General features: G+C 35.6%; 1 protein-coding gene across 4 annotated transcripts in view; it reads left to right on the forward strand.

Annotated features, from left to right (window-relative positions):
* The first annotated feature begins 306 nt into the window (after positions 1 to 306).
* dare (NADPH:adrenodoxin oxidoreductase, mitochondrial) overlaps positions 307 to 12,817 on the forward strand; it is a 75,055-nt gene continuing 62,544 nt past the window's right edge. For 2 of the 4 annotated variants that reach the window (XM_089096392.1, XM_089096370.1), the window contains exon 1: positions 307 to 427. The gene's annotated coding sequence lies outside the window, so the exon portion shown is untranslated. Of the gene's footprint in view, positions 428 to 546; positions 657 to 12,817 lie in introns of those variants that run through there. The other 2 variants (XM_089096387.1, XM_089096376.1) reach the window with 2 other exon arrangements.

Here is a 12,817-nt window from a genome sequence, read left to right on the forward strand (position 1 = left end):
TTTATCTAGATTTTGCTAAATAAAAATGCAAACTTTATTTTCTCTTCTTCAAGATACAAAAAAAAGGTGCCTCTTAAAATTTGAAGGGGATTTTTTAATGAGACAACGTAATTTGTTTTAAAATATATAGCTGAAACTTCCCCCCCTACTTTCCAAGTGCCGCTCTTGACAGTGAAATAAAGGCACCCTACCTTGATAAGTGACTTTCCTATAAAAAGTCGCGTTTTTATGAGTTTTGACGTCACGAAAATCTTATTTCAGCGGCGACCCTGTGTTTGTCCAATTTGACAAAAGCAATTTTTTTTAAAAAGATTGGATGCTTTTGTTTCGTGGGTATGTCACAAAGAAAGACGTCCTAGGATAACCAGACAATAGAGGACAGTGAGTCCACCACCACAATCATCTTGTGGTTATGTGCATAGATGAGGTGATTTTGCAAACCTTAGAAAGTGATATTCATAAAAATCACGGTTAATTATATGTTGGCAACTGCATATTGAGATAGGCCTAGCTAAGAAATAGACATACGTTTAGAATAAAAATTTCATCTCAAATCCAAATATAAAATTCATTTGTTTTGCAAGCAGAGTGTACCTCCTACTGATCAAACATATAGCCTGAATTGTATAGGCTAGATTTATATACATCAATTTTAGGTAAATATCTACCAAATCATATTATTGAGTTAGGAATAAAGTGAATACACCATTCGATGCCTTTTTGGTCAATAAGTACCAAATCATATTATTGAGTCAGGAATAAAGTGAATACACCATTTGATGCCTTTTTTGATGCTGATTGAATATAATAAGCATTTCTATCAGAAATGAATTTCAGCCCCCCTCCCCCCTATATATGCCAATTCAGGGTTAGGTCAGGTATAGCCTATGTAGGGGGGGGGGCTGAAATTCATTTCCGATAGAAATATATATATATATATATATATATATATATATATATATATATATATATATATATATATATATATATATATATATATATATATATATATATATATATATATATATATATATATATATATATATATATATATATATATATATATATATATATATATATATATATATATATAGTCCAGGTTTCCTGTTAATTTGTATTAAATTTGAAGTAAATAAATTTTAATGAAAATCCCCACTAGGAACATACAGAACTCAAAGAGATACAGTCTCATACAGTCTCAAAGAGAAATTTAGGACAAAAATCAAACTTACTCAAGAGTTTGATGCCCAGTGCATCAATAATGCACTCTTTGTCTTCTTTCATCCTTTGGGCATGTTTGCTTATTACGTTGATTGAGATAAGTTTTGTAGCCTCATCAAAACTTTTCTCCTTTTTATCAGCCAAAACTTTGCTTTCTCTTATTCTTTTTTTTTTTTGCTTTTCAGTACCAGTGGTGACATACCAGGAGCAACTCCGTCATTCAACAATTGGTGTGTTCTTGGACATTTTATTTTGAGAAGGTTTTTTTTTGTTCCATTTCTGGAGGAACCTTTCATATTTTTGTCCAGAAACTTTGAATGTCCATTCATCTTATGTTGTAAAATTTTCCTACCACAATGGCATCATAGAACAGTAAAGAATGTTGCAACATGTAACATCCAACAGACAATATGTGCATAACCTTTTCTTTGACTCAGGTCACCTCTGATTAGCCAAAAGTTAGCAGCAATATTGACCTTGACAGAGTTTCCTGTTCCCTTGTATAAGTTGCCTTGCAACTTATGCAAGGGAACAGGAATGATTAGAACAGGGAATATGATCTGTTGGTTTTGATTGGTCATTTGAAAAAAAAATAGTTTTAACTTCCCATTATGGTATGTTATTTTGATAGTAGACCTGGCCTTAGTTCACCTATTTCAAACAAGTTCTAGATGGAGAGGAGATGTCATACTTTTCCCTCCTGGCACTGCTACCCCTCCCAAACTAAGGCTCTGGACTTGTGTCTGGTCCAACAACTGGCTGTTTTAACCTAGTTGGAATAATTTAGTCATATATTTATTTTTACTAATATCTAAATACCATTACAACCTTTGGTCATACTATTTTAATGCTATGACAGTTAAAATTGAGGCTTAGTCATAAATGTACATTTTTAGATTGAGCCTAACCTTGAAATATACTGTGCAATATTAGGAAGGACTGTAAATTTAGAATAAAGTATGTCAATCACAGGCAGGCAGATTCAATCATGCACAAATTCTATCACAGATAAGTGTTGCAAAGAAGAATGATTGTACTTAAATAGGCTAAGCTATAAAGGTAACCTTTGTTTAAGCTCAAAAACCAAAAAAGAGATTAAAAACTAATAAAAGAGCTCAAAAACCAAATAGAAGCATTGGATATATACAAGATTGCTGATTTTTGGGTGATCAATATTTTGTGCCCTTTTCTCATCAACAGCCATTTCACAATGCCAATTTGAAAGAACACTTCAACAAAATCAGCAAAATTTTGTATATAGCATAGGTTACATCTAGTCCAATTGGTGTGGGGGGGGAGAGGTACAGTAGTGATTAATGGTTTTGAAAAGAACATTGAGTAGGATTGGAATACTGTATATCATTCTTTTTGCAATTGCTTAGAAACAGTTATGAAAAGAGTTAAATCAGTGAGTTTTAATGTAGTTTTACAATCTAAAATTGACATGACCAATGTAATTTTTTCCCCTGTAACCTAATAAATGAACAAATATACTTGATATACTTCACTTGGCTAATTTTGTACAAATGGTTTTTGGTCATTTCTAAGTACTAGAAATGCTAGTAGAAGTTGTGCCACTTCAAGTACATACTATAGTACAGGACATGTATTCAGTTTGTCAAAAGCCCATTGACTCTGAAACTGCCTCTAAAAAGTTGCTGAGGAGCATCATGTTAGCAGGGTTAGCAACATTTCAGAGTTTCATCCAATTTTGTTGGAATTTTTGAAACAACATGTTGAGTCATTCCCTGATGTAGAAATAGAAGATACAGTTTGGCTACATATCATGCTTTTCTTGTAGACATAACCAAAAATATGAATATGTTTAACTTTCATATTCAAGGAAAGATAAGGATATTGTCAGAACTGTTCAATTCACTCAATGATTTGAAGATTTTAAACATCTTTTAATTTCAGCACAATTTATCACCTTAGCTTTTATAGAGATTGGTGCTGAAAATGATTTGGGCAAATGATTTTAATTGTTATATGTGTGTCTAAAGTACTTATTACCTGGTTATATCAATTCATGATATGTCAATTGCAGTGCCTCTCTGAAAACCATGCTGGTTGTTGCTGATAAATTTGTATTCTTGTTGGTGATCCACATGAGTGATTGGTGATGCTCTACTGTTAAAGGAAGTTAGGCTAAATAGTCTGTTATTTCCTTGGCTATGCTTGTCTCCCTTTTTAAAAGATTAATTAAAAAATATTTTCTGAAAAAAGTTTTTCAAAGAAAAGTAAAGGCTATTTTAAACTTAAGATCAGCAGATACAAATACCTGTTAAAATTCAAACTCAAAATGACCAGAAATTACTATTAAAGAATAAATGTCACCCAGAACAAACAGAAATTAAATAAACAATCATAGCAAAAAAACATACAACAAGTAATAATATAAATGAATAAATAGATCTTAAAGCAAGCAATGCTTAGATTAAATATGAAAATCAAGCTTAAAAAAAAAATATTTTGCTATTGAAGATGAAACTCAAAACGAACAGAAATTAAATAAACAATCAATGCAAACAAACATACAATAGATATTAATGTAACTGAATAAATAAATCTTAAAATGAGTGAAAATTAAATTGAATATATAAATCAAGCTTGAAACAAACAAAAATCACTACAAACAAGAGTTTGTGTATTGCCTCCTTCTCTCTCTGTAAAAGTCTAAAACCTACTGCATCATTGGCACTTTACTGAAAACCAATTTTATTACTAATGTTTTCTTATGTACTTAATATTGAAAATAAACATTTAAATTATTGTAAAATTTTGAACTGATGAGCTTTCAGCAATTAATATAATTATACATCAAATATTCAGTTTAATTGATTAGTTCTTTCTAAAATTGTTCAAGACGAATATAGTTTCACTACAAACAGGAGTTTGGATACTACCCCCTTCCTTAACTGTAAAAACCAAATGCCTACTGCATCATTGGCACTTCACTGAAAACAAATTATATTACAAATATTTTATTTTCCAGTTCTTACAGCATTGAAAATAAAATTACAGTGAAATACATTCTTGAACTGATGGATCTTTCAACAATTAACATCATTATATATCAAATATTGAATTTGATTTTTTTTTATATTTTCCAAGACTGTTCAACACACATATAGTTATCAGTAAAACACTAATGACGCAGTATGTTTTAGACTTTTACAGTGAGAGAAGGAGGCAATACCCAAACTCTTGTTTGTAGTGATTTTTGTTTGTTTCAAGCTTGATTTATATATTCGATCTAATAACTTACAACGCCTGCCCCTGGCCCTGGGGGGTAGTGTCGACACCCGAGACCTTGTTATCTGACTTTAAAACTATTTTTAACAAAATGGCTATCTTAGAATTATTATCGGATGTATTTGGGGAAATGGGGGCGTGGGGGCTAGTTACCCTCCAATCTCTTTTGAATCTCAAAAACTGAACGAGAACTTTCAATTTCTAATCAAATGAGCACTCTCTGAAGTTTTTGCGTGCATTCCTTCCATAAGAACCATATATACCCCCAGAGCATAACTTACAACGCCTGCCCTCGGACCCTGGAGGGTTATGTAGACCCCGTAGTTTTCATTATATGATCTTTGAACTATTATTAAAAAATAACTATCTCAAAGTTCTTCTCGGATGGGTTTGAGGAAAAAGGGCATGGAGGGGGGGGGCTAATTGCCCTCTGATATCTTTTGACTCTTTAAGAGTGAACTATAACTTTCAATTTCCAATCAAATGAGCCCTTTCTGAAGTTTTATACGAGCATCCCTTCTATAAAAACAATATATGCCCCCAGGGCATAACTTGCAATGCCAGCCTCCCAGCCCTGGGGGGTTGTGTCAACAACGAAGTTTCTTATCTGACCTTTGAACTATTTCTAACAAAATGGCTATCGCACAATTTTTATCGGATGCATTTGGGGGCAAAGGGGTGTGGGGGGATAGTTGCCCTCTCATCTCTTTTGAGAGGGCAACTATATATAAATATATATATATATATATAAATATATATATATATATAATATATATATATATTTATATATATATATATAATATATATATATATAAATATATATATATATTTATATATATATATATATATATATATATTTTAAAGAATTAGTTAAGGAACAGTTCCAGGTTTCCTGTTAATTTGTATTAAATTTGAAGTAAATAAATTTTAATGAAAATCCCCACTAGGAACATACAGAACTCAAAGAGATACAGTCTCATACAGTCTCAAAGAGAAAATTAGGACAAAAATCAAACTTACTCAAGTGATGCCCAGTGCATCAATAATGCACTGTTTGTCTTCTTTCATCCTTTGGGATGAAAGAAGACAAACAGTTTCATCCTTTCATCCCCCCACACCCCTTTGCCCCCAAATGCATCCGATAAAAATTGTGCGATAGTCATTTTGTTAGAAATAGTTCAAAGGTCAGATAAGAAACTTCGTTGTTGACACAACCCCCCAGGGCTGGGAGGCTGGCATTGCAAGTTATGCCCTGGGGGCATATATTGTTTCCTTTGGGACAGAGTTTCCTGTTCCCTTCTTTCATCTGGTGTCAACACCCCCCCCCCTCCCCCTCAGGCCGGGGGGGGTAGGCGTTTTAAGTAGGCTATTATCCTGGGGGCGTATAGGGTTCATATGAAAGGGATGCTCATATAAACTTCAGAGAGGGCTCATTTGATTGGAAGTTGAAAGTTCTAGTTCACTTTTTAAGAGTCAAAACATCCGAGGGCAACGAGCCCCTCCCCCACACACCCTTTTTTCCCAAACCCATTCGATATAAATTTTGAGATAGCCATTTTTTAAAAAGGTTCAAAGGTCAGATAACAAAAAATCCGGTGTTGACACAACCCCCAGGGCCCTGCAGTAGGTTTTAGACTTTTACAGTGAGAAAGGAGGCGATACCCAGTGGCCTCTTGTTTGTAGTGATTCTTGTTCGTTTTAAGCTTGATTTGCATGTTAAATTTAAGTTTCACTCGTTTTTTAAGATTTATTTATTCATTTACATTAATATCTATTGTATGTTTGTTTGCATTGATTGTTTATTTAATTTCTGTTCGTTTTAAGTTTCATTTATACTTCAATAACAATATATTTTTTGTTTTTCGTTTTAAGCTTGATTTTCATATTCAGTCTAAGCCTTACTCGCTTTAAGATCTACTTATTCATTTATATTATTACTTGTTGTATGTTTTTTCTATGATTGTTTATTTAATTTCTGTTCGTTTTTGGTTTTATTTATTCTATAATAGTAATTTCTGGTCGTTTTGAATTTGAATTTTAACAGGCATTTGTATCTGCTGAGCTTAAGTTTAAAATGGGCTTTACTTTTCTTTGAAAATCTTTTTTTGGAAAGGTTTTTTTTAAATTAATAATAATAAAACATTGGAGCCGTATGGCCTGTACTATAGGCAACGCTATAGGCAACGCAGAGGCGTTGCCTCTGTTAATATTGTTTTAAATAAGTCTTATAAATTTAAGTTTAGGGAGCATTCTAAAGTATCTTCTTAGTGTTATTCAAACTCTCCCCTCTTTCAAGACGGACCTTCCAGTGCGCCTACTTTTTTACGACTTATCTCTCCGGACAAGAGAGTGACTGGGGATGTGTAAATTTCTCAGAGCCTTCTTCAGTGTATCTAGTCTTACTTCTAAATCCACCTTCCCCCTCCCCTTCTATGATAATGCAGAGGTTTAACATGAGCTCTCATTGTAACCCTCCCTCTACCTCAGGCCTCTACACCTTGATCTGATTTCTTAGCCTGATCTATTAAGAGGGTCTATTTATTTAGTGCCCTAAACGACGATATATAAGCTGTTTGACAAACCTGGGTCGAGTTTTTCGTGGATTGTTGTTTACGGGGCAGGTTCCTCTAGTAAGTTTAGAAACCGCCAGATTCTTTAGGTTTTAATCCTACTACCCAGGTTAATTACCAGGTTAATTTGTTTGGCCAGATAAAGGTGCTCTAACTAAGAAGTTAAAAATAAATACAGATTTCACCCTTGTTGGTGTAAAACATTTTTATATCGAAGCCCCCCTAGTCTATTTCACCCAAAATGTTTGCTTTATGGCCTTGTATGACCGCGGATGCTGGCACAGGGTGGTCCCCCAATATTCGCGTTTGCTATCTCTAAAAAGTAGGTAATAATATCAATCACTGCACCCCCAGCTAAACAGATGTCTTGCACATGATTCATAGAGAAAGTAAACAGTCCAGCCAGAATCAAATTTTTACTCTGACCTTAGAGTTGTCAAATCATTAAAATTACCCTACGGCAATTTAGGAAAAGGCCCGATCAATTGAAAATAAGCAGGTTGTTACCTGTTTTGCTCACTGGCGAATAGAGACCTTCGAATTAAGTACATGTACCGGATCTACCCAAAGGTCAAGATGCAGGGTAGATAAAAGCAGCTGGTCCAGCGAGCGACCGGAACCCATTCTCTGGCCGCCGTACGGAGTGGACCCACATCCCCATAATTGTGTTTAACAGGCAAAATTTCCCCCAATGTTGTAGGAAGATTTATATAAAAAGGTATGATATAATTAATCTCCTGCTAAGGATCAAGTTTTATAGCATTAACATTAATTACTTAATTGATATCTACATTATTTAAATAATAATACCTAAATAGAAACTGACTGCAGCAAAAGAATAAATAGAACTCAGTTCTTACTGTGTACGAATATTTAAAACTACATTGACATTTATTTAAATACTTATTTTAATGTATTTTTTTAAAAAATATAGTAAAATAGAGTACAAAAGAAGAATAGGGAACAAACCGACCCCTAGAAACCTTGGACCTCCAGTATGTGACTATCTAAATTATAAGACGTTTGATATAATGTGTAAGCCTGATTAATGTCCAGTTAGAGTTAAAATAGTACACCTATGTAGTAACGTAACACACGTAGGCTACCTTCTGAGTAAGACAACCCCCTTCTCGGACATATAGGTGGAGACCTACATGTCCGAGAGGGGCCTTGCCCAGAAGCCAAGCTTACGTGTGTATAAATATATTATTAGTATATATAATATATACTAATGTACTCTGTATAGTACATTCTCCGCTCCTTCATTATTATAATAAAAGAGCGGTGAATGTACGTTATTTATATCATTCATATAGTATTGAATCTTATTTTAAACACTCTTAGGAGGGTTTCTATGATAACATAGAGAGATAGTGATTTATATTTATCCTGGAAGATTTGGTGCTCCAGGATAGATAAAATCATTTTCTCATTTAATACAACCCTCCTAAGAGGGTTTAAAATTTAATAAAGTTATGAACTTATTTGTACTATTTCTTTCATTTTATTAAATTGATTCCTTTATTTAGTATAATTACAATGACGTTCTATGTGTATAAATTAATGCCAAATTTTCAACTCAAAAACCCTAAGATTAGCCTATTAAAAATCTGCTTAAAAGTAATGTATAGAGAATTTTGTACCTTACTTTTTCAAAATTTATGGGAGGCGTATTGATTTTAGTTCGAAAAATAGGCTTATTCTAGATAGCACCTTAGAGTCTGAAGATGACCAAATTTGAATTTGTCCCGATTTTGGTCCACAAAACCTCCCAAATCGGAATTTTAACACCCTTCCAAAGACAACGAGCTGAAAAAGCAAGTCACTAAATCTAATCATAGGCAGCGCAACAGCGCTGCCTAAGTAAAGAACGATGTGGCACAATGTATTGTTTTTTTTTTCTTTAGACCAGGGCACTTCATATCGAAGGAGTTGTCGTAGAAACTTCAAAAAGGACTCATTCGATTGGAAATTGGAATGGCTAGTGCCCATTTTAATAGTTGAAAGTGATTGGAAGGCAACAAACACCCCTTCCACGCCCACCATTTCCCCAAACACATCCAATCAAAATTTAGAGATAACCATTTTGTTCAGCGTAGTTGATTTTCAGATGAAAATTATGTTTTTGAGGAGGAGACTACCCCAGAGCCCTCAGGGCATGGGTTGTAAGTTATGCCCTGGGGGCATATAAGGTTTTTATTGAAAGTTTTGTCGTAGAAACTTGAAAAAGGGCTCATTTGGTTGGATATTCAAAGTGCTAGTGCCCTTTTTAAAAGTCGAAAGTGATTGAATAGCAACTAACCCCCCTCTCACGCCCACCTTTCCCCAAACACTGCCAATAGAAATTCTGAGATAAGCATTTTTTTCAAAATGGTTAAAAGTTCTGGAAATTACACCTTTAAAGGTAAAAACCCTCCACAGTCCTCGGAGCAAGGGTTTTAAGTTATGCCCTAGAGGGAAGTAATTTTTTATAGAAAGCATTGTCGTAGAAGCTTCAAAAAGGGCTCATTCGATTGGAAATTTAAATGGCTAGTGCCCTTTTTAATAGTCAAAGGCTATTGGAACGCAACTAACACCCGTTCAATGCCCACCATTTCCCCAAACACATCCAAGCATAATTTTGAGACGACCTTTTTGTTCAATACAGTTGAAAGTTTTGGAAATTAGGTCTTTAAGGATGACCTCCCCCCCACAACCCTCAGGGCAAGGGTTCTAAGGTTTGCCCTGGAGGCATATAAGGTTGTAATAGAAAGGGTTGCCGTAAAAACTTCAAAAAGGGCTCATTCGATTGGAAATTGAAAGGGCTAGTGCACCTTTTAATAGTTGAAAATGATTTTAATTTCTGTTTATTTCGGGTTTCATTTGTTTATTGATACTGATTTGTGGTAGTTGTATTCTTGGTAGATTATTTGATTCTATTTTTTTTTCATTTTGGTTTAATGGAGTTCTTTACTTTAAAAAAAAAAATTATTTTGTTGAAAAAGTTTTTTAATTAATGATAGTAAAATGAAGTTATGTCTGTATTGGTTACTGACAGAGTTGAATCTTTTTCATGATACGGATTGAAATTAATATTAGGTTGGGACGGGTTTGGGATTACTTCTTATCTTTCATTTATGTTTTATAAAAACTACGTTTCCTCTGCTAGAAGTATAGTCACAGTTTTAAGAAATCGAGTGGGAGATGTACTAACTTTATGATCATTGGGGCTGATATTTTACTCTAAAAGCTGGTATTACATATTCTTAAGATACTTTTCTTTATCAATCGTGTTTCTCTTTATTGTATCTTCTTTCATTATGAGAGCTTAGCTACCTTTCTCCGCGGGACTGCCCGCAGCCATGGCGGCCCCCACTCCTGTTTCGTCACTGGTCCATTCCTCTACTCTGGTAACTGTTGGAATCTATTTAATAATTTGTCTGTCTCCCCCATTCGAAGGAAGAGGCTGCTCCTGCTTATTATTATTATAGGAGCCGTGACTTCGTTTTTCTCAGGGCTAGCTGCGTTTGGAGAAACATGCATTATCCCCACTGAGCCAAATGGGGGTAATAATATTTTCTCTGGACTTGGGTTTACTGTTATTTTCACCTCTTTGCTCACGCTCTCTTCAAGGCCCTCCTCTTTTTGTGTTGGGGAGTGATAATTCATTCATTGGGCGTACAAGATATGCGTGGGATGAGGGGGGGGGGGTCTAAAATACTCCCGTACACGAGCTACATTATTCTGGTATCTTCCCTAAGACTATTCGAATTCCCTTGTCTATCGGGTTTCTCCTCAAAGGACCTAATCATTGAATCTTCAGAAGAGTCTTCAGATGTGTTGTTTTAAAGTTTGACTTATCTGCGCTAGCTTTGTCTGTGGTTTCTGTATTTATTTTGAAGGTGTTTTGTTTCAAAGTAATGGTTTCTTATGTTTAGTTATTCTGTTTCGTCATTGCTATTTTTGATATTTTTTGTTTCAGCTGGCTGTGCTGATCCCCAGCGTGCTTATATTCCTTGCCTCTTGTTTCCTTACGAGAGTCTATTCATCTCGAATCGCCGTAGTATGCCTGTGCTCTTTCAACCACAACCTAAGCTGTCAGTATAGGGATGAAGAGGGGGATTACCTAGCCCCCGTCTTCGTTCTCTATTGGGGGTCCACCATGGGGGGTAATACTTTTTATTGATGTTTCCTGGGGAACACGAGACCTATTCTAGGGGACTTTGAGAAAATTATTCTTTTATTTCTCGTTGGGGAGGGGTTTTTATCGCCGTATTTTATTAAATCTCGTAATTTGAATTTAAGACACTATCTAAGAAGTACACTCTTTTTATCGTTTATGACAAGGCGTATAGGCTTCATTCTCCTGCGCATAGGAGAACTACTTTTCTACGTGGGGGACCAGGGTTGGGAAGAAGAAGCGGGCCCATCCGTGGCCTATCAAAATAGATCTTGGGGGTCGGTCGAGTGGATGATTCCTGGAAATATCTCAGGAGCGACACCAGAACAGACTCTGGAGATTAGTGCCGAAAAAGGGAGATAAATAAAATATTGAGAAATGGAAGCCCATCTCTCTGCTCTCCTGTGATACCCGATTATGTTCAAAGGTCCTAATTAATAGGCTCAAAAAACTAATAAGAGAGATCCTGGGTGAGACCCCGCACGGGGGCATAAAGGGTCGGAAAGTCCGGCATATTCTTGCTATTTTAAGGAACTTGCTCGTTAGAAGAAAAGACCTATCAGAAAATGTTCTCAAATGGGTGTTAATATGTGTTGATTTTATCAAAGCTTTCGATTCAGTGGTCCGTGATTTGCCGTGGAAATTGATGACGGATAAGTACTCGTTTTGTAGCGAAAAGGATTAAAAAAAAATCTGTACTGTCATGCAGCAGCAAAACTGGTAGTTAACAGCAGCCTCACAGAACAATTTCCCCTCGAAATATCTCTTCGACAAGGATACCCAAGCTCGTTGTTTTTATTCGAGATATATCTCGACCCGCAAATAAAACACATAGAAGCTAGACTAACGGGTATCAGAGTCCTGCCAACTGTAGTTCTCAAATCGGAAGCCTTTATGGATGATGCCAATTTCTTCGCCGATAGAGTAAGTGGGTGGCCGGCGTTTACCCCCCAGGAAATTCGTTCTAGGCGTTTACCCCTCCAGAGATTACCCCCCCCCCCCAAGAAAATAAAAACCCCCAAAATTCCTCCCGCCCGCCCCCGAAGAAAACACCACCGTGGAAAATCCCCCCCCCCACAGAAAATAACCATGGAAAATATCCCCCGCGGATACAGGGTGCCCAGTTAAAACCATAATTGAGACTGAATGATCCCTCTTAGCCAATAAATGATATGATCAGGTTATGAGAGCTTCATGTGTTTTTGTTCAGCTGAAACTTCATTAGAAGCAACCATCAGTAGTAGTCTCTTGTAAGTCTTCCTGGCTATACCAAGAGACTGATTCCACTAGTAGTACCAAATATCTTGGACACCATTTAATTGAATCTCTCTCCTTCTTAACTTGCTCAGTAGTACACTTCGCGGGTTAAGTGCCTTGATTAGTTTTAACTGGCTTCTCTGAGGCTCCCTGTAGTCACTTACATCAGACAACGCTACTGATGGCGTTCACTCCCTCCCCAGTTTTGAGAAATCTTCTTACAACACACTGATAATGCCCTACTACTCCACCTATTATGCTCACTAGCCCACAGGGCCGAATCTCCAACATTTTTATTGGGGGGGGGAGGGGTCCATATCTGGATAGTCAATGGGCATGGAGTGTATAATATTTT

The sequence above is a fragment of the Artemia sp. Qi Xiang Cuo genome, chromosome 1 (genome assembly GCF_049724085.1).
Source record: "Artemia sp. Qi Xiang Cuo chromosome 1, ASM4972408v1, whole genome shotgun sequence".
NCBI classification, from domain to species: Eukaryota; Metazoa; Arthropoda; class Branchiopoda; order Anostraca; family Artemiidae; genus Artemia; species Artemia sp. Qi Xiang Cuo.